General features: G+C 51.4%; 2 long non-coding RNA genes across 2 annotated transcripts in view; both read left to right on the top strand.

The window, feature by feature from the left end:
• Positions 1-25,657, top strand: part of LOC135976848 (uncharacterized) — a 1,653,704-nt gene that overhangs the window by 441,015 nt on the left and 1,187,032 nt on the right. The window lies entirely within an intron of this gene.
• LOC135976876 (uncharacterized) lies at positions 8,988-11,213 on the top strand. Its single transcript, XR_010594159.1, has 3 exons — positions 8,988-9,560; positions 10,046-10,111; positions 10,992-11,213. It is a non-coding gene; the product is annotated as an uncharacterized LOC135976876 (long non-coding RNA).

Raw genomic sequence — 25,657 nt, 5'->3', positions numbered from 1 at the left:
TCCCTATGCCTGCTCTCGAGGTGCTGATCCTCTATCTAGCACCCCCTGTTCAGAGTTGCAATGCAGTCCAACCCCCCCCCACCCGAATCAGTGCTGCCCTCTCAATTTACGCTGTATCTTAAACACACCCTCTCCCGGAATCCCACTGAAGACACAACACAAGCTGAACAGTTTAACTCTCTCAGGGGGCACAAGATAAGATGTAGCACATCACAAGGATGATTAAAGGATTAAAACGCAGGCCTTATAGTGCAAGACTCGGGGAACTCAATATACTTTGGTTACCAAAGAGAAGGTTAAGGGGTGACTTAATGACAGACAGTAAGTACCTACAAGGAGAACAAATATTTAACAATCAGCTCTTCAATCTAGTAGAGAAAGATATAACATTATCCAACGGCTAGAAGTTGAAATTAGACAAATTCAGATCGGAAAGAAGGCATACATTTTTAACAGTGGAAGTAATTATCCATTGGAACAATTTTTCAAGGGTCATGGTGGATTCTTCATCTCAGGCAAATTTTAATTAAAAGATCGGATATGTTTCTAAGAGATTTGCATTGGTAATTATTTTGGAGGAGTTTTATGGTACGGGCTATATAGGTGGTCAAACTAGATGATTACAATAGTCCCTTCTGACCTTATGTATAAGGCATGAATAACACAGACAGACTTGCCATAGGATTCTAACACACTATTTGCCCTTTACTTAAGCAGGAAAAATACTCAGAGAGAGTAGATCATATAGAAAACCTCCAACATCCTGAACACAATGACCCTCACTCTGGTGCACCCTCTCTGTGGGAGTCCTTTGGGGACCATCTGTGTTCAGCCAGGCAGAGTTGCCTCTGCTTCGTGAGGCTCCTGCAGCAGCCCCCCTTGGCTTGAGCTGGCGACAACGGCCAAAGACCCCAAACGGATTAGCTCCTGCCTTTCTAACCTTCCGTTCCCCCTGTCAGGTGACTCCTGGATCTGCCTCCTCGAGTGGCAGGTGAGCACTCCCCTGACAAACTGGTTCTCCTAGTTGGGAGCCAGTCCACACTCTAGGATGTTTATATTTGAATACAGGCCAATCCTAATTTAACAACACTCTAGGGCAGTGATACTCAGACTGAGGCTGAAGTGCTGTAAGTGGCTCTTCAATGTGTCTCCTGCAGCTCTTTGCAGCGCATGATATTAAAACACTGGGGTTTTAATTATTAACCAAAGTTATTAACCAATCAGGATGATTTTACTGTGTTATTAACCAATTAAGTTATTAACTTGCGCTAAGTTATTAACTGATTTGCTGTGAGAATAACATATATATGTAAACTACAGTAACTCCTCACGTAACGTCGTCTTGGTTAACATTGTTTCGTTGCTGATCAATTAGAGAACATGCTCGTTTAAAGTTGTGCAATGCTCCCTTCTAACGTTTTTGGCAGCCGCCTGCTTTGTCCACTGCTTGCAGGAAGAGCAGCCCGTTGGAGCTAGCTGGTGGGGGCTTGGAACCAGGGTGGACCGGCAGCCCCCTGTATCAGCTCCCCTACAGTCCCCGTCAGGGCCGGTGCAAGGAAGTTTCACGCCCTAGGCGAAACTTCCACCTTGCGCCCCCCCCCAGCCCTGTGGCAGATCCCTGCCCCCCCTCCTCCCTGAGGCTCCTCCCCGCGGCAGCTACCCCCCCTGGGGAGCCATGCGGCAGCTCCCCACCCCAGCTCACTTCTGCTCCACCTCCTCCCTGAGCATGCCGTCCCCACTCTAATTCTCCTCCCCTCCCAGGCTTACGGTGCCAAAAAGCTGATTGGTGCTGCAAGCCTGGGAGGCGGGAGAAATGGAGCGGCGACCGTGCGGTGGGGAGGGGGCATAGGAATGCTGTAAAAAAAATTGGGGGCACCGCTTTTTGGCGCCCCCAAATCTTGGCACCCTAGGCAACCGCCTAGTTTCCCTAAATGGTAGCACCGGCCCTGGTCCCCGTGTGGCAGACACCCAGCAGGCTACCAATTGTTGGGCTGTCCCTCCCAGTCCCACAGCCCCTCACACTGCAGGAGGGGGCCCCTCAACCCCCAGGTTCAGTGGGGACCATGACCCCTCCCCGTGCGGGGAACAGGGCCATGGGGGTGACACCCACCAATTCTGGGGGAGGGGCCGTGCCCCACTGTCCACTTGGTTGTCTCCTTCATTTACCCCCCCCCCCCCATTGTGTGGAGAGGAAGAGGGGAGGGAGCTGCTCTCTTGTGCCCAGCCCTCGGGCTCTGAGGGGGCATCAGGAAGAGGCTGTTCCAGTGCCCCTCCCCCACTGATACTGCCTCCAGGCTGGATGGTGGGGGGGCTGTTCCAGCGCCCCTCCCCCTGCTGCTACTGAGGGAGGGCCGCTTCTGGCTGTTAGCGCCTCACGCTGTCTCCCCTCCACCCCCGCCTGTGTGTGCATGCGCTGCTGCCTTGCGCCAGGGCCAGGTGGCCGAGGGGGAAGGGGGTGAGAGAAACTGGGTGCGCGCGCCTGAGGGCAGCGCTTCTACACCCTGGGAAATTTCCCAAAATCTGGGAATTTTTGAGTAAAATGTTTCAACTTGGGAAATTGGGAATTTTCATTCAAAACCTAAATAATCCTGGGAAAAATTCATACAAAGTAAAAGACTTTCCAAATCTCAAAAATCCTGGGAAGTTTTCATAAAAAGTAAAATATTTGCGCTACTTTTAAATTTCTCTCAAAATGCGTTCTTCGATTGGTGAATATTTGTCACGTGATTTTCATAATCAGGCTGTGCTGCTCTCCTATTGGTGGTGCTTCAACGTACTATATCAAGACGGCACAAGTGAAGTGACAAGTGCGCACATGCACTCACAACAAACCAACCTCAGCAACAGCTGGCTGACGGGTAATGAGGAGATGGTTATCATATGTATTTTCTAGGTAAGGTTTCTTCCAATAATTAAATATATTGCAATACTTACTGATTATGATTAATTTCTTGATCTGTCATTAAATCTCTAAAATTTTGTATTTCTTCCTTGCAGTTGCACAGAGAATGAGAACCAGAGCGTTTGGCTGTTCATAAATTTGTAACAGCACCTTCCTCCAGGCAAATATTAAATAGCTTGACCTATTGTGTTAGGTTATAATATGTTCCCTTCTTTGATTTAAATATAAATTGAAATATACATTATACTAATTATCGCATTCCATTATTTCAGAGATCTCTTTCCATTTTTTAATCTAACATAAAGGCTGGTGAGAAGAGGAAGAGGACTGCAGGAGTAGACAAAGATCCTTCCACATCTAAACAAAAACGAAACGAGGAGAGCACCCCCGACAGAGTATTGAAGACTCGGGGTGAACTTCCACCAAAAGAGAAACCATCTACTTTGAAAAAAGCCTTTCAAGACTCGTGGCTTCAAGAAGGTAAATACAAAGACTGGCTGCAGAAAGTAGAAAACAATTGCTTTTTAACTTATTGCAAATGTTGTGATATAAAAATCCAGGGAGGTACTAGTGAGTTAGATAAGCACGCTAATGGTAAAAAACATAAACAAACGGTTGAGACAGTATCTAATACAAGGAAAATTGATGATATGTTTAATAAACAAGCTTGTGAAATTAAAAAAGCACAAAAATTTGAAGAGCAAGTTCAAAATGCAGAGATTAGAATGGCTGTTACTTTGCTGAACACAATGTCGGTATTCAATCTGTGGAACACTTGACTGAAGTAGTTAAAAAATGTTTCCCTGATTGCAAAATTGCTGAGGCTGTAACATTAAAGAAAGATAAGTGTACTGCTATAATTAGCAATGTTTTGGTGCAAACTGAGACTGAGGAACTTGTAGAAAAATTGAAAGTTAATGAATTTAGATTATTCAGGTCAATTCATGTTGGCAAATATATCTGAACTGGCTAAAAAGGTTCTCACATTACCGCATTCAAATGCAGCATGTGAAAGAATTTTTTCCATGGTAACTGACATAAAAACCAAAAAAAGAAACTGTATGACAACCAAAACACTCAATTCTAGTGTAGTTATAAGGTCAGCTTTGAAAGCAAAGCAAGAGAAATGTTCTAATTTTGTAATTACTATTAAGCACTTGTATTTACATTGTAAAAATATGTACAGTAAAAATGACAGGGATAAAACCAGCAAAAATATTAATGATGGTAATGATGTTCCTAGTGACGACTCAGACCATGAGTCAGAAAATGGATAAAACTCAGAGATTATAATAAGGAAAATGAAATAAAAGAGTGTTATTTGTTCTGTTTGCTTTTTTATCTTATTTTATAATCATATGCTTATTTTTTTATTTTTTCAAAGTAACTTTGATGTACAGTACACAGCAGGGCACATGCTGTACTTACTAATACTTTTGTACGGTAATACTTTAGTGAAATTTGTGTAAAATACATTGTTTTCTATAATTTCAATACTAGTCCTCATGTGTTAAATATTTTATTTACTGTATAAAGTAAGATAAGTTTAAAATTGAAAAACATGTCTATATGTATAAAAATTATAATAAATGTGAAATAACTTAAACAAATAAGAATAATTTGGATATAATATATATTATATAGTTATTAAAAACACACATATTACGTTCCTTTGAGATTTTGAAATAAAAAACTTTATCTGGGAATTTTTCACCAGATTTGGGAAATTTTTAGCGCTAGGTTGGGAAAAGTTGGCATCACGATATAGAAGCACTGCCTCTACTTCGCTCCTCCCTCTCACTCCATCCTGTGCAGGGGGGTTATTGGGGGCTCCTGAGGGGTCACATTGGGGGGCTGTGAGGGGGTTATGGGGGGCTCAGAGGGGGGTTATGGTAGACTCAGGGGCAGGGACTGGGACAGGGGAATTTGCAATTTCAGGATCTTTGCAAGTTAAGCGGTGAGTAGCCAGGAAAACTGGCTGCTGGTGAAAGTGAAGAAGCTGCACTAACATTCTTGACCACCAGGGGGTGGTGTGGCACTGCAGGCGGCTGGGGAGTCCAGGGCTGCCAGCACAGGGCTGTTCCTGGGGGTGGTGTGCACTGGTCAGACTGGGAGGTGATAGTGATGCCGGTTATTGGTCACTGCAGGGAGTCAAAGCAGGGAGGAAGCAGAGCCTCTTCTACAATTCTTGTAGTGGGAAGCGGGGGGGGGGAGGTCTAGTGGGATAGAGAGGAGGGATGGGGGGCCTGGGAGTCAGGACTCCTGGGTTCTCTCTCCGGCTCTGTGAGGGGAGTGGGGTGTAGGGCACAGAACAAGGGTGACTGGGACTCTTCCATTGTGTTACCGGAATGACCATTGAGAGGGGTTATCTCAAACAAATGTCTTAAGCTCTCTGTACTTGCAGTCAGTGGCCCTGTGAGAGGGGCCCTCACTTTGCAGTCAGTGCTGGCCAACTGCACCAGTGTGCTGCAGGGGGTGGGGCGGGTGAGGTAGGGGCTCCAATGCACCAGTATGGCGCTAGGGGGCGCTGTGCTACATGGGCTGGGTGGGGAATCTCCCCTGGCAGTCAGGACTGGCTCCAATGCCCCAGAGTGGTGCTAGGGGGCGCTGTGCTGCAGGGAGTGGGGTCGGGCACAGCCACACAGGGAATAGGTGACAAGCACATGGCACATGAGAATAAAGACACAAACTCCACGTCTAGGCAGACACTTTATTGGGGCTGAGCAGGAGGGTTAGCGTCCACCCTCCCCAAATCCAGTCACTCGGTGCCAGGTGATTTCGGCCCCAGGCTGGCTTGGATCTGCTCCCAGGCAGGGCTGGGGAGTGTCGTGGCGCCCACAGGGTGACCGGCAAAGGGGGTCATGAGGAGCAGCAGAACCCAAAGCCACCGTTCCCAGGACAGCAGTTATAGCAGAAGCGACAAACGAAATCCTGAGCCTTCTGGAAGAGACGGAGAGACTAGAGTGAGGCCTGCCCTTATCTGACCCCCGACTACCTTCTCCCAAACCTTTCCCCTCCCAGAGCTGGGGATGCAACCCAGGAGTCCTGGCTCCCAGCTCACCTGAACTAACCACTAGACCACACTCTCCTCCTAGATTTTTCCCAAACTATTATTCCCAAGTGGGAATAATCACTTCTCTGGATCTGCTGGCAATGCTCCTAGTAATGCCCGGATCTGCCCAGAGTGTCTCTGTTTTCTGTTGCAGTGAGCCAATGGGGCACTTTGACAAATGTTACCCGTGACATGGAAATTGCCAATTTCAAGGAGGTCTCCTTGCAGGGGTCGGATCACGTCGGGTCAACAGAGCAAATGCCGCTCAGCCACCGGGGAGTGTAGTCTAGGTCCCGGTTGGAGTGGCCAACCGCGAGATCCCGGGGATGGTATAGCAGGGGGCTGTGGGTCGGGAGTGAGGGGCTCTAGCAGAGCTGGTGGGGGTGGGTAGCCCAGGGGAGCCCCGTGCATGCTGTCAGAGACCTGAGCTAATAAAGTGAAGCTGTGGGCAGGATGTGATCAGCCCCCGCCGCCGACAGCACAGCAGGGCAGGGTGTGTGTGGGCTCGGCCACGCAAACTGGGGTCCTGCCTTAGAGGGGACGTGCAGCTCCCAGCTCTGTGGCTCTGCCAGGCACTGACAATCTGGGCTGCTGTAACCAGACGGGGTCACACCGTGAGTAGGGCTTGTGGAGTCAGTGATTGGCAGGGGAGGAGAGATTCCAGTAAGGACCGGGCTGGATGAACAGCTGTTTACCTACAATCCACATACTTATGGGAAAAGACTCTTGTGGTTATAAAATATGGGACTTTTTTTACCAAAATGCTTCCATCTCTAACCAGGGGACAACACCCTGATTCTCAGCCCCCTGCTCTGACCTGCTAGACCCCCCCAAAAGTGGGGTAGAACGAGGGTTGTCAATTTTGGTTGGACGTATTCCTAGAGATTTCATCACATGACATAATATTTCATTAAAGCTTAATCTTCAATTCCAGGAGACACCCTGGAGGGTTGGCAACCCTAGAGAACCCAGGAATCCTGGCTCCCAATCCATCTGCTATGATCCATTATACCTCCCTTACCTCCCAGACCTGGTGCTGGAATCAAGGAGTCCTGACTCCAATTCCCTTTAACACCCTTTCACACCACTCCACAGTCTGGCCTTCTTGTTTGGAGGACACAGGCCAATATTTTAAAAATTGGCCAGAGATTTTCACTGACTCCATGTTCAGCTGAATCAGCTTGGAAAAGATTCCCGGAGGTGCTGCTCTCCCAGACTCCAGTGCTGTGGGGACTTTTCATTAGTTATATTACAGAGGTGCCCTGATAGACCCTGACAGATCAGGGTCCCATTAGGCCGGGCATTGCCCGGACACAGTGAGAGACAGTCCCTGCCCCAGCTGAGGAAACATTTTGAAACAAACCAATTCACTTCACTTCAGGTCATTCCAAAATTTCTCTTTGAAATGTCTGTTGGACTTGGGTTTTCTCTTTTGTGTGTATTTTTCCCGTTTGTTATATTTCAGTTCTGTCGGCTATTTCAGATCATGTCAGTAACTGTGGGGCATAATATGCACTAGACTCCGAGATTCGAAGGCAGAAGGGACCATTGTGATCATCTCGTCTGACCTCCTGTGTCACACGGGCCTGAGAACGGCCCCCAAATAATCCCTAGAGTGGATCTTTTAGAAAGACATCCCATCGTGATTTATACATTGCCAGTGATGGAGAACCCACTCCCCACCCCCACCCTGCTTGGTAAGCTATTCCAGTGATTCATTATCCTCACTGTTAAAAATCTGCACCTTTCCCAGCTGAATATATCTAGCTTCATCTTCTAGCCATTGCATCATGTTACAGCTTCTCTGAGAGATTGAAGAGCTCGTTATCAAACATCTAATTCTTCCAAGACTCCCTGCAGGCTACAACAGGTGATTATAAACAACTCCTGGCTTGTCACCATGGGACAGAGCAGAGCACAGGACGGATTCTATTCTGAGAACACAACACAGTAGCTGAAATCGTCCATTCGTTTTATTTGATTTTGTTCCTAAACTCCTTCAGGGAAGCTGCTGCTCGGCGCAGATCGGACACCCGGCCTTTCCTGTCGCTTGCAGCGGCCGCATTCTGTTCTCAGGCGCTAGCTCGCTCCGTGCTTGGGTGGGGACGGCTCTCGAGCGGGGAACCACCCCCCTGCCCGGAGTGTCTCCTGTTCAAGTTGCAGTGAACCAGTGGGGTAATTTGACACAGATTCCCCATGACATGGAAATTCCCAGTTTCAAACAGGGCTCTCAGGGCTTGGATCCTGTTGGGTCTGCAAAGCAAATGCCGCTCAGCCACCGGGGAGTGTAGTCTAGGTCCCAGTTCGAGTGACTGGCCGTGAGATCCCAGGGCTGAGCTAGCAGGGGGCTGCGGGTCGGGAGTGAGGGGCTCCGGCAGAGCTGGTGGGGGCGGGGAGCGTAGAGGAGCGCATGTCGAATGTCTCTACCTCGCAGGCTATCAGAGACCTGAGCTAATAAAGCGGAGCTGCGGGTGCTGGATTTACACCCTGACAGGATCTGATCAGCCCCCGCCGCAGACAGCACAGCAGGGCAGGGGCGTGTGGGCTCGGCAGCGCAAACCAGGGTCCTGCCTTAGAGGGGGACGTACAGGCCCCCAGCTCTGCGGCTCTTCCAGGCACTGAAAATCCCTCTGATACCAAAGGGTTCACGCTGCGAATAGGGCTTGCCCCGCTCTTTCTTGGCCAGCAACCGCAAGGGGTCCTGAGTCCAGGGGTAGAGAACCCAGGAGTCCTGACTCCCAGCCCCACCCACACTAGATCCCACTCCCTCCCAGAGCTGGGGCTAGGCCAGACTCTCAGCCCCTCCCCAACACGCAATGTGTGGCATTCCCAGATTTGCAGCCCCAGAGCCAGGATTTCGGCCTGTTACTGGAACATGCCTGGTTAACGATTAACCCCTGAACCCGCCTGGGAGCCAGGCATGGGCCAGGGGGCTGGATCCTTGCTCTCTGCCCCTCACCCGCTCCCCGCAAGGTGTCGGAGAAGTGGGGCCACCTGGCCTTTGAATTTAGGGGTGTCTGGGGATCGGGGACATTTTTAATCCAAAGCTAAAGGGGTGAATTCCGCCCCCCCCCCCGCCATCTATGCTGGCTGTGGAATGGGGAGCAGGCTCTGATATCACTTCTGTACATGGCATTAGTCAGAGTCATGTGATGAAATCTCCAGGAATACGTCCAACCAAAACTGGCAACCCTCGTTCTACCCCACTTTGCGGGGTCGAGCAGGTCAGAGCAGGGGGCTGAGAATCAGGACTGACTGGCAGAGGGTGTTTTCACCTGGTTAGAGACGGAAGCATTTTGGTAAAAAAGTCCCATATTTTGAAATCACAAGAGTCTTTTCCCATAAGGATGTGGATTGTAGGTAAACAGCTGTTCATCCAGCCCCGTCCTTACTGGAATCTCTCCTCCCCTGCCAATCACTGACTCCACTGGCCAGGAGGGCTGTGAGCTAGTGAATAAATACAGGCCCCTGTAGCTCCCAGCTCCACTCGGTTGCGCAGAGAAGACCCAACCCCAAGAGAAGATGAGAGTCCAGATGCTGGCTGTCCTGCTCCTGTTCGTGTCCCTCCTTTGTGCCGAGGGAATCCGCGGAGCATCCCTGGCTGGGGTGAGTGGGGTACCCTGTTCCATTCCTGGTGTGTCAGGCGCTGCTCAGACACACAGCAAGAGGCTGACCCTGCCCCAAAGAGATTCCGATGCAGTAAAGGGTGGGAGGGGAAACTGATGCTCTGTCTGGGGAAGTGAGTTTCTCCTGGTCACACAGCAAATCAGCAACAGAGCTAGGAATGGAATTCAGCAGTCCTGCCTCTCAGACCCCCCCTCCCATCCCACTCTCCCTCTGCTGCTCTAATGCAGTGGATTTCCCTCCCCTCCCAATGCAGGGGATACACCCCAGGAGTCCTGACTTCCAGTGCCCCTGCTCTGAGCACTAGACCCCGCTCCCCTGCCAGAGCTGGGGACAGAGCCCAGCAGTCCGCTCAGGACGTGCTTTAGAGACGGGCGTTAGATTCCCCATGATCCCACCGAAATCATGACTGCTGGTCAAACAGACATGTTGGGCACTAGTGACTCCCTGCTCTCCCGCTCTGACAGGGCTCGGAGTCCCAGCACTCGGAGGAAGGACGAGGCGAGTCCAAGGTGATGGTGAAGAGAGAAGCGGTGAGTAGTGGGAGGTGGCTTCACTTGGGTTACTGCTGGGACTGATGCGGGGAGGGGAGGGGTATGCTGGGTGCCATGGGCTAACTCCAATAAAATACTGTGATAGGTGGTTTGACAGATTTATGTCTAAAATATCCCCTACGTTGAGTGAATTAATATCCAGTGGTAGAGAGTCCCATAGGCTAACCAAAGGAAACCCTGTGGTAGGGAGTCCCATGGGTTAACCCCAACATATCCTGTGGCAATGAGTTCCACAGTTTAACACCAATACTATTGCATGGGTTAACCCCAATAACATCTCATGGCAGATTCCTACCAACAAGCATGTCTCCTGCCCAGCAGAGGGCAGCGTTGTTCAGTCTGTGAACTCTGACATCCTGCAGAGAACATAACCCTTTAGTACTCACTTATTGCTGGGAGTCAAGAATAGAATCCAGGAGTCCTGATTCCCAGCCTTGTCCTTCCTCTGCTCCTTCCAGCTCCCTATCTAACCACTAGACCCCACTCCCCTCCCAGAAGCCTTTAAAAATTTAAATTCTTCTTTAGGGATCAAAAAGTGTCTCTAACACCACATGGGAGTAACAGGTTGGGGAAAAGCTGGGAGGGGACTGGGAGTCAGCACTCCTGGGTTGTGTCCCCTGTTCTGGGACGGGAGCGGGATCTCGTGGTTAGCGTAGAGGGGCTGGGAGCTAGGACTCCTGGGTTGTGTCCTCAGTTCTGGGAGGGGAGTGGGGCCTGGTGATTAGTGCAGGGAGGCTGGGAGCCAGGACTCCTGGGTTGTGTCCCCGGCTCTGGGAGGGGAAAGCGGCTTGGGAGAACATAGTTGGGGCGGGTTGGTTAAGGGCAGGTCTCACTCTAGTCTCTCCATCTCTTCCTGAAGGCTCAGAGTTTCGCTGCCTGTCGCTTCTGCTGTAACTGCTGTAGGATGAGCGGCTGTGGGTTCTGCTGTGACTTCTGACCCCCTTTCCTCGCCACCCTGTGGGCACCGTGAGGCTCCCCAGCCTTTCCTGGGAGCAGATCGAAGCCAGCCTGGGGCTGAATTTGCCTGGGTTCAGGGGGACGCTAACCCTCCTGCTCAGCCCCAATAAAGTGTCTGCCTAGATGTGGAGTTTGTGTCTTTATTCTCACATGCCATGCTTATAGTGGGAAAACTTCCCAGTGTAGACAAGGCCTTAAACTGTAAGATTTTGGGGGCAGGGGCAATCACTTATGTGGATGGGCCCTGAACCAGGAGTGGGCCCCTGTCCATGCTATTCTCATACCACTGCTAATAAAACCAGCAGGATTCATCTTGGAGAAAGCCACAACATTGTTTACAAGGATTTTATGGCCTGTCTAGCAGTTTGTTCCTTTATCCCTGTCTGGCGCATGTAGAGAGGTTTATGAGTCTGTCATTAGCTGTAAACTAACAGGCCACGGATGCTGTATGTGTTATTATTGCCGGCACAGAGGCCCGAGGACAGCAACAGTGGGGTTTGTTGCCCGGTGTGCTTCGCGTCAATAAACATACCGGGGTGGAGAAACAATCAAAGTTTATTTGAGATCTCAAAGTGGTGCAAGGAGACAGGCAAGTCTCAAATCAAGCACACCAGCAAAAACAGTTTCTCTATTCTTATACATTTTACAACTAAGCCCCCGCTTTCTTCCCCTCTCTACCTCCCACCACTCCCCCACCCCTCTCTACCAAAGGCATGTTTATACATTTAAGCAATTAAATCATTCTAGGGCTATAAATCTAGCTTGTTAGTAACACTCCTCTAAACAGTTATTTGGTCCTGTTTACCCTTAGTTTATTACCCCTTCTCCAGCTAGAAACATGCAAACCTCATCAGTATCGCTTGGTACCTGTATGAGCAGGCTCATAATTGATAACTGACTGTTTACACATTCCAATTTCTGTCCTTGGCTTTTGAGGTCGATTAGAGTTAAACATGGAAGGACAGAGTTTAAACATGGAAGAACTTTGGTTCACATAGGCCTAATGACGTCAACATTATGAAACCTCGTGGGCTGCACAGATCCTGGTGTAAATTAGGAGGGCTGCTCCCCAAAATCTCTCCTCTCCCTAATATTATGCTGATGCCCCGTCCCGTCAATAAGAGGGCTTCCAAGAATGTCCTGTATTCCACCAGGGAGAGGGGTAGTTACAGAGACACTGACACCCTGCGAGCTGGGAGGAGCTAGATGTGAAATCCCCTCACTAGGCATTTTTTGCAGCTTATTATATGGCTTATTAGCTGGCATCTTGGTTACTGGGTATAAGGACCTTCCTGAGGAATACCAGGTACTAAAGGGATTTTAAATCTAGCAGAGTAAGAACCAACCGCTCGAAGTTAAAGCCAGGCAAATTCAAATAAGAAATAAGGCCCAAATTTTTAACAGTGATGGTGATTAACCATTGGAAGAATCTCCCCAGGGACGTGGTAGATTCTCTCACTCCTGATGTCTTCAAATCCAGGCTTGATGCCCTAGTCAAACTCAAGTAGTGGGCTCAGGAGCGGGGACACTGGGTGAATTTCTCTGGCCTGCGTTATCCTGGAGGTCAGACTAGATGATCATAATGGTCCTTTGTAGCCTTAACATCTAGGTCTCTGTGAAAAGTGCCCCGTACTTCACACTTGTTTTCTTTTCCCTTCCAGCCGTAGAGGTTCAAACAGCAGGGTGATCACTGAAATGTCAGCTGGGAACCAGGCTCTGATGATAAGAAGGAAGATCCATCTTCCACACTCTGATCTCGTAAATCAAATGCTAACCGCAAATTGCATAGTAACAACTGCTGTGGGGGGCTGGGGCAGGAATGATGTTAATAATATATGGATATACCTATCTCATGGAATTGGAAGGGACCCTGAAAGGTCATTGAGTCCAGCCCCTACCTTCACTAACAGGACCAAGTACTGATTTGGCCCCAGTTCCCTAAGTGGCCCCCTCAAGGATTGAACTCACAACTCTGCGTTTAGCAGGCCAATGCTCAAACCACCGAGCTATTCCTGCCCTCTGAGAGTTGATTTTGCTGCCTTTAATCAGCAAGCAGACAATGGGGACGTTCACTAATGTTTACACCAAGAACAGCAGAAGCTCCACCAGGACTGAAAATAAATCTCACCAGCAAACCATTTCTCTCCTCTCCCTGTTCATTAGTGACAAATTTAATATTTTTCTGTGCATCACAATGGAATGTTGCACCATTTAAGATCGTGCCAATTCCTATTCAAGGGTGGTACGAAGGCTGGTCTGGGCTAAGGCACCGGGACTCAGGACTCCTGCTCTCAGTTGCTGGCTCTGCTACAGAATCTCTGTGTGACCTCATGCAAGTCACTTATCCTCTCAGCCCCCTCACCTATAAAAGGGTAAGAATAATCCTTACCTGGACTGTTTAGAGTGTGAACTCTTCGGGGGCAAGGACTGTCTCCCTCTGTGTGTGTCTGGGCAGCGCCTGGCACAACTGGGCCCTGATCTCAGCTGAGGCAGTAATTGTCTCTTGCTGTGTGTCCATGCAGTGCCTGGCTGTCACGGAGTGTGCGGGAGTCAGGGCCCTGCACCCCCGCACTTCCTGCAATTCGCCATGACTCTCACCCAGCCAGTAAAGCAGAAGGTTTATTAGACGACAGGAACAAGGTCTAAAACAGAGCTTGTAGGTAGAGAAAACAGGACCCCTCAGTCAGGTCCATCTTAGGGGGTGGGGAGCCCAGATCCAGGATCTGGGCCTCCCCCCGTCTCCCCAGCCAGCTCCGAACTGACACCCCCTCCAGCATCTCCTCTGCCTTTGTCTCTTTCCTGGGCCAGGAGGCCACCTGATCTCTTTGTTCTCCAACATCTTCAGTTGGCACCTTGCAGGGGAGGGGCTCAGGCCATCAGTTGCCAGAAGACAGGGTATAAGCCATTCTCTCTGCAGACAGCATCACACCTGGCCTCTAGGGCTCTGCAACAATCACACACCTTATCCCACCACCTAGATCCTTAAGAAATGCAAAGAGAAAACTGAGGCACCCACACAGTATTCAGAGAAAACATTAAGAACATTCCCACTTAGTCACATCTCTCCCCCCATTCGAGACCAAACTGAGCAGGGTCACTTTAGCCGGTGACCTGAGGAAGTTAGAACCCACCAACGTTCCCATGGATGCCCCAGCATCTCTCCCATTCCTTGGTGGGAGTTACACCAGGCCCTTCCAGTTTCACGCCCTTCTTTGGGTCGGGTGTGCTCGATGGCAGTCGCAGGCCGCATATGGGAAGGTTTATGTGGCCTGTGCTCTTGTGCCACCCCACAACCCCTGGGGTTAAAACTAGGATCGGATCTTCTCCCAGCGCTCCAGTCTGGAGGGCTGCGATTCGGGCTCTCTTGGTTAAGAGCCCCCATCTTGACCTTGGCCACCCTCTGCCCAGGTGTCTCTGTCACCAGCAGCTCGGCATCAGCCCCTTTCATTTGATGCAGCCACGTCAGAGGAGAGTGGTCAGTGTACACAGTAAAGCGCTGCCCAAATAGATACGGCTGCAGCTTTTTAAGGGCCTGCCCCATGGCCAGGCATTTCTTCTCTATGGCCACATAGTTCTGTTCCTGGGGCAGCAGCATCTTGCTCAGGTACCCGATGGGGGGTTTCTCCCCCCTTAGCATGGGCCTGCATCAGCACCACGTCCAGCCCTGTGTCTGAGGCATCAGTGAACGCTGTAAAGGGCTTGGCAAAGTCTGGGTTTACCAGATTTATCGGGCCCTGGATTAGAGCCTCCATCAGCGCACAGAGAGCCCTCTGGCACTGCTCGGTCCAGACCACCTCATCTGGCTTCTCCTTCTCACATAGCTCATTGATGGGGGCAGCTAAAGTGGGGTACAAAGCCCTGGTAGTACCCCGCCATCCTGATAAAGGCCTGGACCTGCTTCTTAGCCTGGGTAATGGGCCAATCTCTGATCATCTCCACCTTGGCCGGCTCTGGGCTTGGGCAACCGCGCCCCACCTTGTGGCCCAGGTACGACACCTCTGCCATCTCCACCTTACACTTTCCAGATTTTACCGGCAGTCCTGCCTCCTTGAGGCAGCCCAGCACTGTCTTCACCTGGGACACGTGTTCCTCCCAGGTCTGGCTAAAGACACAGATATCGTCAATGTACGCCAGGGTCAAGTTCTCCATCCCCCTCAATAACCGATCCACCCGGCGCTGGGAGGTGGCCGATGCCCCCTTGAGGTCGAAAGGCAGGACCAGGAACTCAAAGAGCCCCAAAGCGGGGGTGAAGGCAGATTTCAACCTGGCATCTTGGCCCACAGGTACCTGCCAGTCGCCCTTGGTGAGATCCATAGTACGGAGGTAATGAGCCCCCCGCAGCTTGTCTAGAATCTCACCAGGCCTAGGCATGCGGTAAGCATTGGATGATGGCATTAAGCTTCTGATAGATCGACCCGTCTTTCTTGGGGGCCAGCCCCACGGGCAAGGCCAATGGGCTGTTGAACGGCTGCATCACGTCTAAAGCCATCATGTCCTTGACCTCTCTCTCCAGGCTCTGGGCTCTTCTCCAGTGACTCTGAATGGAGGACACTTGATGGAAGGATTGGCTCCCATCTCAGGGAAGAACAGGGCCCACACTCCAAAGGGGTCCCAGCCCAGCCCGCTCTTCTCCGCTTCCTGCCCACCGCTCTCTCTCCTGTGGGGGCAGAAGCTGGGTCTTGCCAGATCCTGCAGCAGGGCAGGCTCTGACGGCAGCCAAGCTCTCCCCTCCCCCACCTCTTCCCCAGAGCGTGCCGCGTTCCTGACCCTCCCACTCCTAGTGCTTCCCCTGCTGCTGAACAGCTGATCGCCCGCACGAGGGAGGGGGAGGGGGAGGAGTGGAGCCGCAGTGCGCTTGCTGTTCAGAGGAGGAGGTATAGATGAGGCGGGGATGGGGCCTTGGGGAAGGGGCTGGAATCGGAGCATACCCCCTCCAGCCCCCTGCCATGAGCCACTCAGGGTAGGGAGCTGGGAGCACCCCCACAACCCCAGCCCACACACCCAACCCCCTACCCTGACTCCTGCACCCCCTCACACCCCCACCCTGAGCACCAAAAGGGAGCTCCTGCACCACCCCCAACATTCCCACCTGCAACCCCTCACACCCCCAGCCTTCTGCCCTGACTCCTGCACCCCCCCACACACTCAGCTCCTACACCCCCTCTACAGCCCCGACCCCCCTGCCCTGACTCCTGCATCCCCTTCATACCCCCATCCCTCTGTCCTGACTGATACCAGAGACCTCTGTGTTCCTGGGGAACCAGGGTGCAGTATCCAGCCAGACTCATGAAAGACACCCTCCCCGAGCCTCTGCTTAAACCAAAACCCATCAGAAAAAGAAAACTTGCAGAGAGCAGTGACGGGCGTTGGGAGACACACCTAGACCCCTCCTGACAAGGGTGACAAGATGAAGACATCTCCATTAGCATACAGAATGGAGAGCATAGACAACTCCCCTAGCCTCATCTGCATGAAAGATGGGACAGGAAGACATCTCAATTAGCATACAGAATGGAGAACAGAGAACCACACTGAATTCTGGGACCAGAAAAAGCAGGGAAGCACTGCATCCTGGGAATCTCTGCTCCAGATGCTAATGAACCTACGCCTGCACACACCCAGCTCAGCAGTGATCAGAGCAATTCTAGTAATGAATCCTTAATTGATATCCAAATAGTGAAGCAGCCTAGTTGCTTTGTGAGCTCCCTGGAAGAAAAACCACCCATAGCCAAGAGTGATCAGCTCCTATTGTCTAGTCTAAAGAAAACCCTTGAGTCATCAGCTTACCTATAAACAAATCTAGTGTTCTCCCTTCAACCATTGTAATTTCTCTACAAAAATCCCTACTCACCCTCTAGTCAGGGTTCTGATGCTTAGATCCACACTATGCATCAGTTCCACTGGAACGTCATCTTCTCCTGACTGATCGTGCTGGGGGCTCTGCCTGTCTCCAGCATTCAGGACCCTCCACTACCACCATCACCTGGGAACCCCGACCAGTTCAAGCCTTGTGGAGTGGGTGAGACCCCCCCTCTTTCTCTCTCTCTCTGTTTTCCTTTCTACCTTAGGTATTAACAATAAATAACTGCTATGGTTAAGTTGGTTGCTTCTCTCTCTCCTGCTGAACTTTACTCGTTTGTGTTTTTAGCTTCCCCCATTCACTCTACAGCAATGCTTCTTTTACCTAAGCTAAAGATCCCTGCAGCGCCCAAAATACTGTGGGGTTTGCTCATGGAGTAGGTTACTGCCAGTACAATTGTCTTGGGGGAGTGGGGTTAGGGACGTGCTGAATTTGGGACGCATAAGGGTAACAGCTTGAAAGTGCTGCTTGACCCAGTCCATGGAGCCCAAGGGCATATAAGGAGAGACAGCTTGAAAGTGCTGCTTCCTCCAGCCCAGTGAGTCCAGAGACATACAAGGGGTCAGCTTGACAGTGCTGATTGACCCGGTCTGCTCAGACTTGCTCTGTTAATGTACGTATGGGTGTGTGGGTGTTCATCCGGTTCTGGGGTGGGAGTAACCCAGCCCTAGGGACCCTAGGTCCTGCAGGATAGCTCCATTGGGAGGGGACTTGCAGAAGGGAGAAGTAGAGCTCCATATGTAAACACAAGTGACACAAGCAGTACATTGACAGGATTACAGAACCCCCTTCCCCAGAGGAGAAACCCAAATAAATGAGCATACCCCAAAGTAATGGGCACATCTGGTAACATGACTCCTGCATCCCCCTCATGCCCCCAGCCCTCTGCCCTGACTCCTGCACCCCCTCACACCCCCAGCCCTCTGCCCTGACTCCTGCACTCCCCCCACACACTGAGCCCCCTGCACCTCTCACACCCCAGCGCTCTGCCCTGACTCCTGCACCCCCCACACATACTCAGACCCTGCACCCCCGCTACCCCCCCAGCCCCCCGCTCTCACTCCTGCACCCCCTCACACCCCAGCCCCTACCCTGACTCCTGCACTCCCCCCACACACTGAGCCCCCTGCACCTCTCACACCCCAGCGCTCTGCCCTGACTCCTGCACCCCCCACACATAGTCAGACCATGCACCCAAGCTACACCCCCCCCAGCACCCTGCTCTGACTCCTGCACCCCCCTCACACCCCAGCCCCCTGCCCTGACTCCTGCATCCCCCCCACACACCCAGCTCCCCTCCCAGACTCCTGCACTCCACACACACACACCCAGCCCCCTGCCCTGACTCCTGCACCCCTCAGACACACCCAGCCCCCTGCACCCCTCACACCCCCAGTCTTCTGCCCTGACTCCTGCAACCCTCAGACACACCCAGCCCCCTGCACTCCTCAGACCCCCAGTCTTCTGCCCTGACTCCTGCACCCCCTACACCTCCCAGCCCCCTGCCCTGACTCCTACCTCCCCTCAAACTTCCCCAGCCCCTCCACACCCCATGCCCTGACTCCTGCACCACCCACATCCCCACCTCCACCCTGAGCATCAAATGGGAGCTCCTGCCCCCCCCCACATTCCCATCTGCAAACCCTCACACCAAATGGGAGCTGCCCCAGGTAAGGACTCCACACCTCAACTTCCTGCCCCAACCCTGAGCCCCCTCCCTCACCCTAGCTCCTGGCCAGACCCCGCACCCCAATCCCCAGCCTGCTCCTGCACCCTAACGCCTTCCCAGACCCTGCACCCCAGCCCTGTGCTCAGTGCACCCCCACCCTCAGCTCAGTGCAGACAGACACGAAGAGAATGGGATAGAATGAGGGAGAAGGTAGGTAACCGCTCTATGTGGGCAGGGGTGGGGGGAACCTGTTTACCCCCTCCCCAGCCTTGCTCTGCTTGCAGTTTATCCCCAGCCCATCCAGTGCTCCAGGGACCAACCCTAGCTCCTGCCCCACTGTGCTCATCTTGCCCCTGGCCCAACCTCGCTGCAGCTGGGGACCAATCCTCCCTCCCCCCACACCGTGCCCCGCTGTCAGGGGCGATAAAAATCAATGACTTTTTTAAAAAAATTAAAAAACAGATTTTTTTTAATTTAAATCAAAGTTTTTGAGGAAAAAAACTATCTAAAGATACTTTTAATTAAGATACATTATATCTCATCATGGAATAGTGATTATAAATTATAATTCTATAGTATGAGACAATCTATTTGTGTAATGTTTAAGAGAAGTTTTATAAATGAGTTCCAATAGTTCATGGATTAGGGACCCAATTTTCGGGGGTTCCAGGGGCTTCTGTACAGATTTTTTAGGTTAATCTTTTTATCTACCCAATGGGACTCAGTGCTCAGTCCAGAAGATACCATCAGAGATGCTTAGCTTTGCAGGTCTCAAACTGTGGATTTGTGTCTCCACAGATAACATGCTTGTTAACAGCAAAAATGTTTTAAAATAAATAAATAAATATAGATAGAGACGTGAGAAATAACAGACCTCAACTCTACTGTCCCTTTGCAAATGTGTGTACACAGAGTCAATCCCTTACCTCTCTCTATTAAGTGAAAAGTTTCAAAAAGTTCAATGAACAGAAGATTGTTGGGGGCGGAATAGATCTGGACAAGAAGAAGTCTGGAGATAAATGTGAGAAGCGAGGGACAGATGCTTTTCTGTTAAAATATTATGTTTGCTGTTGAAGAAAAAAATCCAGAATACTTAACATAGTTGTTTTAGTTAAATAAAATAATTTAAATGTCTGTCTGATGATGTTCGCCTCCTAATACAGCCTGGCAAGAAAATCCTCCAAATATTAATGATTAACCTGTTGAACTGGAGATAGTTCACCTCCCAGTGACTTCATAAATATCTGCTTCAATTATCTTTGGTAAATGAAATAACCAAACAATCATTCATTTTCTGATATACCTGTAAAACTCACCAAAATAAATCACTCTTTAAACATGTATAGGGTGTACCTTCTAAAAATGAAACCTACATCTATCTCTGAGTTGTGAAGACTATGTATTAAGGTTATAACAACCAACAAGAACGCACTTTTATGTAGAAAACCATGATTAAATCAAGTCTTCCTGACTAATGATTTAAATCAAATCCTCCCTGCCCACTGTGCTCTTGCTCCTGGCCCCTTCATTCCCCAGGGGGCCCCACAAAAAGTTAATCTGGCCCTGGGAGATCCACTGGGGGTCTTCCCCCTTCTCCTCCCAATCATCCCTTACCAGGCTCAGAGGACCCCTCACTCTCCTCCCATACAGCAGCTCGAAAGGGAAGAACCCTGTGGATTCCTGGGGCACTTCCCTGTACCGCAGGTGGGGCAGCTACTTGTCCCAGTCCTGCGGATGCTGGTTCATAAAAGTCCTCAGCATCATCCTCAGGGTCTCATAAAATCTCTCCACAGGCCTGTTGGACTGAGGGTGATATGCAGCGGCCCAGGTGCGCCAGACCCCACATTTCTCCCACAATCCCCAGAGCAGGGCTGACTTAAAATTGGACCACTGATCTGTAAGGACCTCGCTGGGAACCCCAACTCTGCTGAAGATGGTCAGCAGCACGTCTGCCATGGTGTCTGCCTCGGTGGAGGACAGAGCCACCACCTCCGGGTAGCGGGTGGCGAAATCCATCACCACCAGGATGTATTTCTTCCCCTAACAGGTCGCCTTGCTGAGGGGTCCCACTATGTCCATAGTCACCTTCTGGAAAGGTTCATCTATGATGGACAGGGGTCTCAAAAGACTTTTATGAACCAGCATCCGCAGGACTGGGTCTCAAAAGAGCTTCACCCTTATCCCGGGCCTTCCCCACCCTCTGGCAGGGGTTACAGGACCTATTGGACTGCGTCACAGACTCTGGGCCAGTAAAAGTTCTGCAGCAGCTGCTGCCTGGTCCACTGGATCCCCTGGTGTCCTGAGAGAGGGACATCGTGGGCCAGGTACAATAACCTGCAGCAATACTTCTGGGGCACCACCAGCTGCCTCCTGATTCCCCACAGTTCTACTTCCCCTTGGGGAGCCCATTCCCAGTACAGGGATTTCTTCTCCCACAGGACTCTGTCCCTGCAGCCTGTTCCCTCTCACTGGCTGGCCTGGGGTCACAGCCCCGCTGAGCCGTGCCCCTGGTAGCTCCATCCCTGCCATGGAATCACTTCCCAGCAGCACCTCAGGACAAGGCAAACCTGGTTGGCAGCCGTCCTGCCCTGCCTGTGTGTCCCCCCACTCAGCTGGGGTCTCGGCTCCCACCATGCTCAGCGCTGCCCTTGCTAGGGTTACCATATTTCAGCAAGCAAAAAAGAGGACGGGAGGAGCCCCGCCCTAGCCCCGCCCCTGCCCCTCCCACTTCCCGCCCCCCCAGAACCCCCAACCCTCCCCCCGTTCCTTGTCCCCTGACTGCCCCCTCCTGGGACCCCTGCCCCTAACTGCCCCCCAGGACTCCACTCCCTATCTAAGCCTCCCTGCCTCTTGTCCCCTGACTGCCCCAACCCTTATCCACACCCCCACCCCCAGACAGACCCCTGGGACTCCCACGCCCCATCCAACCACTCCCCACCCCCTGACAGCCCCCCCCCGAACTCCCAACCCATCTAAACCCCTCTTCTCCCTGTCCCCTGACTGCTCCGATCCCTCTCCGCACTCCTGCCCCCTGACAGCCCCCCCCAGAACTCCCAACCCATCTAAACCTCTCTGCTCCCTGTCCCCTGACTGCTCCGATCCCTCTCCCCACTCCTGCCCCCTGACAGCCCCCCCCCAGAACTCCCAGCTCCCCACCCCCCTGCTCCTTGTCCCCTGACTGCCCCTTCCTGGGACCCCTGCTCCTAACTGCCCTCCAAAACCCCACCCCTAAGCCTCCCTGTTCCTTGTCCCCTAACTGCCGCCTCCTAAGACCCCCCCCAACTGCCCCCCAGGACCCTACCCCCTACCTGTACCCTGACTGCCCAAAACTTTCTCCACCCCCCCCAAAAGCCCCCCCCCGTTTCTTGACTGCCCCCGGTCCCCCTTACCCTGCTGCTCAGAACAGGGTGTTGGGCTCTGTGCGAGCCGAGCCGGACACGTGGCTGCGCTCCCCAGCACAACAAAACCCGGTCCCTGGCCCTGCACAACAAAACCCGGTCCCTGGCCCTGCACAGTGCTGCCGGACCGGGATGCAGGAGAGGCCAACTCAGAATGCAGGGCGGCTCCAGCTCCTCTACAGCTGCTCAGGAGTCCAGCCCGGGATTTTTCTGCAGCCCTCCCAGCCGCTCGCTCTGCCGGGGGAGGGGGAAATCCCGGACATTGTGAGTGCTTTACAAATTCCCCCCGGACGCTATTTTTAGCGCGAAAAGGAGGACATGTCCGGGTAAATCCGGACGAATGGTAACCCTAGCCCTTGCTGTCCCAGTGGGAGCAGGCAGCGAGCTCGCTGCTTTGGTCACAGCATCAGAGCCTGCATGAGCCCCCTCTCCGGTGTGCAGGGGGGCGGGGAGCATCTCTCCCTGCCACTCAGCCCCAGGGGTTTGGTTACAGCCCCAAGCTTAGCAGCTCCTCCCCCATGCCAGCCATGTCATTTGCATTTTCACTGACAATTTCAATCTCAGGCAGTTGGTTCCCTGGATTCAAATTCAGATCCTCGGCTGTTACAGGAGCAGGGCCTGGATCCTGTCCCAAAGAGAGACAGTCATCTCACAACAGGACTTCACAGCCCATATCTTGGAGAACCCTAACTACCAGCCAGCCCGACCCCTCCTGTGTCTGCACAGGGATCTGGGCCATAGGCAGAGCGAGGGACTTCATCCCTGGGACCTTTACCCAGGTCACACAGCCCCTCAGCATCTGGTGAGGCTGCACAACCCAGAGCCTGACAACAGTTCTCTCTGTCCCAGGGTCTCACCACCCCAGAAACGTCTCCCCATTGACCACCTTCCGCTCCCACTGGGGGTCTGAGGGGCCTGAGCCCAGGAGAATACAAACAGACATATAGGCTGGGGTCAGGAGTGGAAGCCTGTCCACTACCCCACCCATCTGGCTGACAGCATCTATGACCTTGGGACCCAGCAAGGGAGCTAGATACCAGGGCTTTTCCGCAGGGTCCCACTGGTTCAAATCGCCAGCCTGCTCAAAGGCAGTGCGGTGGGCATCCACACACCCTGCCCCTTAACCAGGGGCAGCAATTTAGTATCGAGGTTAGTAAGAGCATAAATATCAGTGATCCCCTCCTCACGTCATGTAGCTTTATACATATCAGGGCAATAAACCAGTGAATGAGAATGATTTTGGGGCAGATGCGCAGTTCATATAAATTTGCCATAGTTTCATGGGAATCAACGGGGCCATGTTCCCACTGCTGTAAAATGTCCCGAGAAGCACTGGAATCAATACACCACATCCCCAGATGCTATAAATTGTCCATGGCCCCAATAGGTTGATGGAATATCCGTTGGAGCCCTATAGGTGTTACCACAATACACATAATAAATATTCCCCCTTTTGCAGGAATCTGGTAGCGTAAAGACCGGCAACGTGGGTGACGGCAGCTTTGACGACAACAGCATAAGTACCAGAGATTACCTCTCCATGCTATGTAGCTTCACACACATCAGTGAATGGAGCCCGTTTCAGCTAGTTTCATTTCTGGTAACGTTTGCTTTTGAGGAGCATTGACTGCATTTGTCCATGTTGTGAACGCAGCATGGAAAGTCCACCAACTCCACAGGGCTTATGAAAATCTCCAGAGGCTTATAGGAGATTGACTTCCTCTCCCACAGTCTCTGGGGTTGCAATGAGGCATGCCAGAAGGGGCTTATTCATATCACCCGGAAAGCATTCTGCTTGGAGCTACTTCAGGTGGTCCCCAGGTGAACACGTCTTTGGGCGGCTTATATGAGATTTCCAGGGTTGATGGGAGGTTGTCATCTCCACTATTCCTGCTGGGCACCCCTGTAATATCCTGACAGACAGTCTTGCACATCACCCACAAGGCATTGCACATGGAAGATATCCCAAGAGTTTTGGGACACATACGCACCCCACTGGGGGCCTCATGAGAATTTCCTGTGGCCTCCTGGGAAATCTCTCACAGGAGTCCTTCTGAAATCACATGGAATGCTCTGCTCTTGGCAACGGTCCTAGGAACTCAGGGTAAATTGTGTCTTATCAAGAATAGCTTGGCTGAATCCTTTGCTATTAGATTAAATTTGCATCATGTCTTCTGAGTGGGAATAACATGTGGCTTGTTTCTTGCGGAATAATAAAGGAGACCCAGATATCTGTGAATAAGAAACCTACTTCGCTGTGAGGGGATCTCAGCATAGTATAAAAGCTAAAGTGTTAGAGTAGCACCAAGGAGATATTACCTATGTCTATGGCATTGATCATGCCAGCACTGGAATAGTGGGCATTTTGGGGCCCATTCGTCTGTTCCAGCCCCGGGAGGGTCATCAGGGTAGATTGGCCTATTGGTCTGATCTAGTGTGGCTATTCTGAAGTTACTAAATGGTACAACCTCTGCTACTGGTGGGGAGTTGAACAATGTGCATTCCTAACTTCTCTTTCTGTTGTAGCAAAACAACCAATTCTGGTCAGTGGTGAGTATCAGCCGTTATCTTTCCTATCGGACTATCATGCTTTGTCTCAATAGTATTCTGTATCGCTGCTCACTAACAGCCCAACCCTCTGTTGGCGCAACTCTGTACGCAACTGCCATCCTGACCCCTTCTATCCCATCAGTCTGGCTTTGTATAACAAATTTGCAGCCTTGGGATGACGGAGCTTTACCAAGCATTATCTCTTGGTTTCCACCAGTGGATGAGAATGATTTGGGGGCAGATCCCCAGTTCATGTAAATTTGCTGTAGTTTCATTGGAATCAATTGGGCCATGTTCCCACTGCTGTAAATTGTGTAGAGAAGCACTGGAATCAATACTCCACATCCCCAGATGCTGTAAATTGTCCATGGCCCCAGAGGGTAGATGGAATATCACTGGAGCCCTACAGGTTTTACCACAATACACGTAATAAATATTCCCCATCTTGCAGGTCTCTGGTAGCGTGGACACCGGCAACGTGGGCGACAGCAGCTTTGATGACAGCAGCGTAAGTACCAGAGATTACCTCTCCATGCTATGTAGCTTCACACACATCAGTGAATGGACCCCGTTTCAGCTAGTTTCATGTCTGTTGAACTTTGCCTGTGAGGAGCATTGGCTGCATTTTTCCATGTTGTAAAGGGAGCATGGGAAGTCCTCTTACTCCACAGGGGTTATGAAAATCTCCAGAGGCTTATAGTAGGTTGATGTCCCTCTCCAACAGTCAGCAGGGTAGCAATGAGACATGCCAGAGGAGACCTTTTGATATCACTCAGTAGGCACTTCTACTGGGAGCTACCTCAGGGGGCCCCAGGTGAGCACATATTTGGGAGGCTTATATGAGATTGTCAGGATTGATGGGATGTTGTCCTCTCCGCAATTCGTTTAGGCACCCATGAAATATCTTGCAAGGGGGTCTTTGACAAACACCCACAATGCATTGCACCTGGGAGATATCCCAAGAGTTTTGGGATACATCCCCATCCCCACTGGGGGCCTCGTGAGAATTTCCCTAGTTACTTGATGGTACAACCTCTGCTACCCTTGTCGGGAGCTGAACATTATGCATTCCTATCTTCTCTTTCTGTTGT

Source organism: Chrysemys picta, chromosome 20 (genome assembly GCF_011386835.1).
Source record: "Chrysemys picta bellii isolate R12L10 chromosome 20, ASM1138683v2, whole genome shotgun sequence".
Taxonomy (NCBI): domain Eukaryota; kingdom Metazoa; phylum Chordata; order Testudines; family Emydidae; genus Chrysemys; species Chrysemys picta.
This window is presented reverse-complemented; position numbering and strand designations above follow the sequence as displayed.